This window comes from Anolis carolinensis, chromosome 2 (genome assembly GCF_035594765.1).
Source record: "Anolis carolinensis isolate JA03-04 chromosome 2, rAnoCar3.1.pri, whole genome shotgun sequence".
In the NCBI taxonomy this organism is placed as follows: Eukaryota; Metazoa; Chordata; class Lepidosauria; order Squamata; family Dactyloidae; genus Anolis; species Anolis carolinensis.
This window is the reverse complement of record NC_085842.1, coordinates 93,840,305-93,847,821: the sequence shown is the minus strand read 5'-3', so window position 1 is coordinate 93,847,821 and position 7,517 is coordinate 93,840,305. Positions and strand designations below refer to the sequence as shown.

The 7,517-nt window shown below is 40.1% G+C and overlaps 1 long non-coding RNA gene across 1 annotated transcript; it reads left to right on the top strand.

The window, feature by feature from the left end:
* Positions 1-219: 219 nt before the first annotated feature.
* Positions 220-7,226, top strand: LOC134296123 (uncharacterized). Its single transcript, XR_010002693.1, has 2 exons — positions 220-1,423; positions 5,219-7,226. It is a non-coding gene; the product is annotated as an uncharacterized LOC134296123 (long non-coding RNA).
* The last annotated feature ends 291 nt before the right edge of the window (positions 7,227-7,517 follow it).

The window sequence follows — 7,517 nt, the reverse complement described above, 5'->3', positions numbered from 1 at the left end:
TTGTCATCACAAACCAGCATAACCAAACTGTGAATCCTTTCAAGAATTTCTATATTATATTTTATTGCTATACTGTTTTTAAATTACTGTTTTAAATTTCTGTTCATATGTAAATTTATGTTGTTGTTGGGCTTGTCCCTGTGTAAGCTGCCCTGAGTCCCTTCTGGGAGATGGAGGTGGGATACAAGAATAAAGTTATTATATTATTATTATTATTATTATTATTATTTCTTGTTCCTACCTTTATTTCCATGTACAACAATCCTGCATGCTTCCAAACAAAAACTTTGCTAGGTCTTACTTTCAGGAGAGGCCTTATATTTAGCAACTAGCTGTGCCCGGCCACGCGTTGCTGTGGCAAAGTATGGTGGTATGGGAAATAAAGTATTGAAGAATTGGTGGTAGTTAAGGTAAAGGGTAAAGGTTTTCTCCTGACATTAAGTCCAGTTGTGTCCGACTGCACACTGAAGTGGATTATATGGCAGTGTGGAGTCAAGATAATCCAGTTCAAAGCAGATAATATGAGATTATAAATGGATTATATAGCTGTGTGGAAGGGCCCTTGAGTCTACACTGCCATATAATCCAGTTCAAATCAGATAATCTGTATTTTATAGGCAGTGTGGAAGAGGCCTAAGTGAGGCCTAACTCTTCCTGTCCCCTGGGCTGCGTGGGTTGCTAGGAGACCAAGTGGGCGGAGCTTAGCCTTCTAACTGGCAGCAATTGGATAAAAACAATTATTCCTCTCCCTCTAATTAGGACTTTATTTTTCTTTTGTTTTTTGTTGTATGAACATAGAGGCATGGATGAGGGGTTGTGCTGCCAAGTTTAGTGTTTCTGGGATGTGTAGTTTTGTTGTTTTGTCCTAGGCCGAAATTTCATTACCTTTTTATATAGATAGATTCAGCAAAACCTCTACTAGGTCTTATTTTTCTGGGGATGTGTTATTTTCAGGGAAACAGGGTAAATAAATAAATAAATAAATAAATTTCCTACTTTTTCTTGTGTGCAAGGCAAAGGCCGAGTTTGTGCAAAATAAATAAATAAATAAAATTCCAGCAATGTTTTTCTTTTATCATTTGGAGGCATGGCCTGATGCTCCGGCACATGCCACGGAAGTTCTCCGATTGCCACCTGGTGGTGCCCAGCCTGCTCAACAGTGAGTAAGGAGTAGAAGCCATGCCCTAGGAGATGTTCCACAGGGAGAAAAAGACACACACACACACACACACACACACAGCATGCATTGCATCTTTTGGCAGCCGTGCTTGGCAACCGACCTTGGGCTGTCCTTGCAGGGAACACCAAGGCTGGCTGGGCCTGGAGCCCCCTCGACAAGGAAAGCAATTCAGCAGGAAAAGAAAAATAGGAGCGGAGTCACTCGGCACCCATCATGGGAAGCAAAGCTAACGGGAACAGGCAGGTGGGCACCACTGCAGGCCTGCCTATGGGTATGGCGTGAGCGAGAGGGATGGAGAAGGGCTGATTCAAAAAAAGGCAGGGAGAGGGGGAAAGAGAATAAACAAAGGGAAGCTGGAGGGGAGGAGAGGGAGGAGAGAGGCAAGGCAGCCAAAGGAGCAGTCTGCGGAAAGAAATATTGAAGCTGATGAACTGACGGAGCAGGGAGAGACCATTCCAGCCTGTGGATAGTTTAGTACAGTAGCAAAGGACATGGTTTTATTTATTACCCTTATTTATTACCCTTCTTCCGTCTAAAGAGCTCAAAGCAGGATATGTCACCCTTTCTCCCCAGCCCACCTATGTTAAATTTAAAGCAACCATGTGGTGACAATAGCATCCATTTAAATGAAAGGATGAATTCATTCCAGGTTTGAGTCTGATAGGAGGAACCCAAAATGCTGAATCATACAAATATGAGGGTTGGATGAAAAGTAAGGCCTCCACCTTTGTAGGTTAAAAGGTAAAGGTTTCCCCTGATGTTTCTCTCCATTTCTAAACCGAAGAGCCGGCATTGTCCATAGACATCTCCAGGTCATGTAGCCGGCATGACTGCATGGAGCACCATTGCCTTCCCACCGGAGCGGTACCTATTGATCTACTCACATTTGCATGTTTTCGAACTGCTAGGTTGGCAGGAGCTAGGGCTAACAGTGGGCGCTCATTCCATTCCCGGGATTTGAACCTGGGACCTTTTGGTCCATCTTCGTAACTCCTCAACAAATGGCAGTCCTGGTCTGCGGCAGGTCCTGGCTTGTTCAGTAGACTCCCTTCTACAGTTAGTTCCATTTGGCGGGAAGCCTTAGCATTGAATGGCTGTGTTGTTAAAGACCGAAGTATGGAACCCTGCGCAGACGGGGAAGCCTTAGCATTGAACTGTTGTGTTGTTAAAGTGCGAAGCATGGAACCCTGCGCAGACGGGGAAGCCTTAGCATTGAATGGTTGTGTTGTTAAAGTGCGAAGCATGGAACCCTGCGCAGACGGGGAAGCCTTAGCATTGAATGGTTGTGTTGTTAAAGTGCGAAGCATGGAACCCTGCGCAGACGGGGAAGCCTTAGCATTGAATGGTTGTGTTGTTAAAGTGCGAAGCATGGAACCCTGTGCAGACGGGGAAGCCTTAGCATTGAACGGTTGTGTTGTTAAAGTGCGAAGCATGAAACCCTGTGCAGACGGAGAAGCCTTAGCATTGAATGGTTGTGTTGTTAAAGAGCGAAGTATGGAACCCTGTGCAGACGGGGAAGCCTTAGCATTGAATGGTTGTGTTGTTGAAATGCAAAGTATGGAACCCTGCACAGATGGGGAAGCCTCAGCATTGAACGGTTGTGAAGTATGGAACCCTGTGCAAATGATCAGTCAATGCAACTTAAGCAACGTGCAGTCACTGAATTCTTGAGAGAAGAAGGTATCGCCCCAAAGGAGATTCATCAGAGAATGCAAGTTGTTTGTGGTGATTGTGTTGATGTGAGTCCTATGCATTGCTGGGTGAGCAAGATTAAAGATGTTGAGGTGGGAATGTCTGAAGAGTTGGACGTTCTGTGACAGCAACCACCAAGTTTCACAAGCAAAAGATGGACAGATTGATTCAGGACGATCGCCGTATCACTCAGAGAGAAATTTCAAGCATAATGGGCATTTCACAAGAATGTGTGGGTCACATTATTGCTTTGCTTGGCTATCGGAAGACCTGTGCACGATGGGGACTGTGAGATGCTGGTTGCGGAAACAGAGTGTCAACTTCTTCTGTGACGGCTTCAGAAAACTTGTTCATCGTTGGCAGAAATGTATCCAATTGTCTGGTGATGATGTGGAAAAGTGAATAGTGGTAGTTAAAGAGCACATTCTAAGGATTGTTTCTGTGTTGGATTGATTAAAATATTCCCACCCAAACTGAAGTAACGAAGGTGGAGGCATTACTTTTCATTCAACCCTCGTATTATCCTTCAACTCTAGCTGTTTTGGCTAGGGCTGTTGGGAGTTGCAGCCACGTGCAAATGATCACCCATTCTCCATTCCTGCCATGGAAGTTGTTCTACAAGGGAAACTGTTCACCGTCTCCATGAAAAATTCAGTCTATATTATTGGTGGAGGAAGGGCATTATGTAGTGGTGCCCTTCCAATTTTTCTGCCTTAACACATCCTCTGTTCTTATGCTACAACGGGAGCACGATTTGGAGGCAATTCCCTACTGGGGATGAGATTCTGGCCCATAATATGAGTTGGGCTGAGCGAGAACATAAAAGACCCTTCCAGAATCACAAAAAGATGTTTGTGCTTATGGACTGCAAACGACTCACGGTAGCAGTTTCCGAAAATTTGCTCTTTTGAACTTCAGTGGCCCTGAACTGTTCAGGCATGGTTCCTCAGGGTGTTCAACTTGGAACACTGTGTCCAGTTCCGAGCACCACAGTTCAAGAAGGATGTCGACAAGCTGGAACATCTCCAGAGAAGGGCAACCAAGATGTTCAAAATACTCTCAAGACGAATGATTGAGGAGGCTGGGCATGTTTAGTTTGGAGACAAGTAGACATAGAGGTGATGTGATAGTCATAATATCAGAACGGAGTGAGCTTGTGTTTGGCAGAATCACAAAATCACTTAGTTAGAAGAAACTAAAAGGGCTGTTGAAGGCTTTCATGGCTTTCATGGCCAGAATCACTGGGTTGCTGTGAGTTTTCCGGGCTGTATAGCCACGTTCCAGAAGTATTCTCTCCTGATGTTTTACCCACATCTATGGCAGGCACCCTCACAACCTTTGAGGATGCCTGCCATAGATGTGGGCGAAACGTCAGGAGAGAATACCGTATAGACTCGAGTATAAGCCGACCCGAATATAAGCTGAGGCACCTAATTTTACCACAAAAAAACTGACTCCAGTATAAGCCAAGGGTGGTAAATTTCAGAAATAAAAATAGATACCAATAAAATTACATTAATTAAGGCATCGGTAGGTTAAATGTTTTTGAATATTTACATCAAGATCAAATTTAAGATAAGACTGTCCAACTCTGATCAAATCATTATTCTCATCTTCTTCAATGTACATGTGCTTATGTATCCTTTTAATAATAATAGAGTAAAATAAGAAATGTAATAATAATAATAATAATAATAATAATAATAATAATAATAATAATAAATACAGGAAAATAATGTAATAATAAATAGAGTAAAATAATAAATGCAACAATAATAATAATAATAAGATCAGAGTGAAATAATAAATGTAATCATAATAATAATAATAATAATAGAGTAAATAAAATACATGTGCTTATGTATCCTTTTAATAATAATAGAGTAAAGTAATACATGAAATAATAATAATAATAATATAGGAAAATAATACATGTAATAAAATGCAATGATAATAATATCAGAGTGAAATAATAAATGTATTATTATTAATAATAATAAAAATAGAGTAAAATAAGTGCAATTGTAGCCACAACAATAGAGAAAAATAATAAATATATACCAATAATAATAGAGAAAAATAATAAATGTACCATATATTCTCGAGTATAAGCTGACCCAAATATAACCAACCAGGACCCTCACCCGAGTATAAGCCAAGGGGGGCTTTTTCAGTCTTAAAAAGAGGGCTTACTTTACTCTATTTTTATTATTATTAATAATACTTCTGGAACATGGCCATACAGCCCGGAAAACATACAACAACCCTCTTCCTCAAAACATTTATAAAACAGCATATGTTATCTGACCCAAGTACCTTACCAATCTTAATCTTCTACCGTTATAGGAGCATTCAACATCTATCTCTGACTGTTTTAGATAAACAGTTTTACCATCCTTGTGGAAGGCTTCTCTCATGTCCCCACATGGAGCTGGAGCTAACAGAGGGAGCTCATCCGCACTCTCCCCGGGTTGGATTCGAACCTGGCAGCCTTCAGGTCAGCAACCCAACCTTCAAGTCGCAAGGCTTTAACCCACTACACCACCGGTGGCATCTCCTGGGCAACGTCCTTGCAGACAGCCCATTCTCTCACACCAGAAGCGACTTGCAGTTTCTCAAGTCGCTCCTGACATGAAAAAAAAGATAAACAGTAGATTTTGTTTCTCTAAGGATTCCTCTTTCTTTACCAACAGCATTTGTTGCCTTTTCTATAACGAAGAATATCTGTGGAACACCTTTTGAATATCTGCATTATCAGCAATTATCTCTTTCCCCTCTTGTATCTTTATTTCTCTCTCTCTCTCTGTTTCTTTTTATAACTTAAACGCCAACAATCTCCCTGGCATATTTGCAAATTCAACGTTCTTTGGCTTTTGCATAATGCATTTTTTTTTCTCTCGATCTCAAGTCACAGTTAGCACTGATAGCCGTCTCTGTAAAATTTTAATATATGATTCATCACAGCCATTTTTTGAAGGAGATTTCTCTAATTCTTCTACCAGATGCATCTTGTATATATTTTGGCATAATGAGACACAGGCGGTATTTATATTTTGAGATACTGAAACCCCATCTGATAATTTCAACTCGGTCTTTTCATTCACATTTTTTTTCGAATATATGACTTCCAGTGCTAACTTCATTATTTGGATTTAAAGAGATTGATGATGCACATAAATTTTTGCTTATCTTGCAGAATGAAGACAGCTTGACGCCACTTTAAATGGCGTGTCTAAATGTCATGGAAACACGGGAGTTGTGGTTTTACAAGGTCGTGAGCCTTCTCTGCCAAACTACAACTCCTATTCCAACAAAAGAAAATGACAAGCAGTTTTCTCTCACAATTGTGTGTCTCTATGGCAAGGACATCCTCTTGCATCTGCCCTCCAAGGTTTCGTGAGCAAGCATGCAAATGACCTGACCGGAGGCTGCTTGGTTTAAATATAGGCAGTGCCAGGAGGGCATCCGGCGTGGCACATGGAGAAGAGACAAACACAGAGATGGAAACACCCCTCGAAAACACCGCGAGTTTGCTTCTGAATTCTTCTGGAGTGGCCACATGCTCATATGCTCAATGCTTCTTGGCTTGATGACAATTAGGGGAGACAATGTCAGCCAATTTGTCATCAGGTGGATTGCAGGCCTCTCTAATGCTATATATTCAACGTTCTCATAGGTGCAATCTGCACTGATTCTGGTAGAATAGAATCCCACTTACACGACTTCCGCTAATTATAATATTATAATGGAATACAATATTATACTACTAATAATGCAATATAATTATATTAATTATATATTATATATTAAATGTAATATTACTAATAATATTACCATATAATGATATAGTACAATATAGTAATTTAATGCTTATATTGTGCTATGCTAATAATATATTGTATGTTCATTTGATTTGTAAGCCGCTCTGAGTCCCCTTTGGGGTGAGAAGAGAGGGATATAAATGTAGTAAATATTACTATTTACTATAAAATTATTACTAATAATATTACCATATAATGATATAGTACAATATAGTAATTTAATGCTTATATTGTGCTATGCTAATAATATATTGTATGTTCATTTGATTTGTAACCTGCTCTGAGTTCTCACCGCGGGGTAAGAAGAGCGGGATATAAATGTAGTAAATATTACTATTTACTATAAAATTATTACTAATAATATTACCATATAATGATATAGTACAATATAGTAATTTAATGTTCATATTGCGTTATGCTAATAATATATTGTATGTTCATTTGATTTGTAAGCCGCTCTGAGTCCTCTTCGGGGTAAGAAGAGCAGGATATAAATGTAGTAAATAAATATTACTAATAATATTACCATATAATGATGTAGTACAATATAGTAATTTAATGCTTTAACAACACAACCGTTCAATGCTAAGGCTTCCCCATCTGCACAGGGTTCCACACTTCGCACTTTAACAACACAACCGTTCAATGCTAAGGCTTCCCCATCTGCACAGGGTTCCATACTTCGCACTTTAACAACACAACTGTTCAATGCTAAGGCTTCCCCATCTGCGCAGGGTTCCACACTTCGTACTTTAACAACACAACCGTTCAATGCTAAGGCTTCCCCATCTGCGCAGGGTTCCATACTTCGCACTTTAACAACA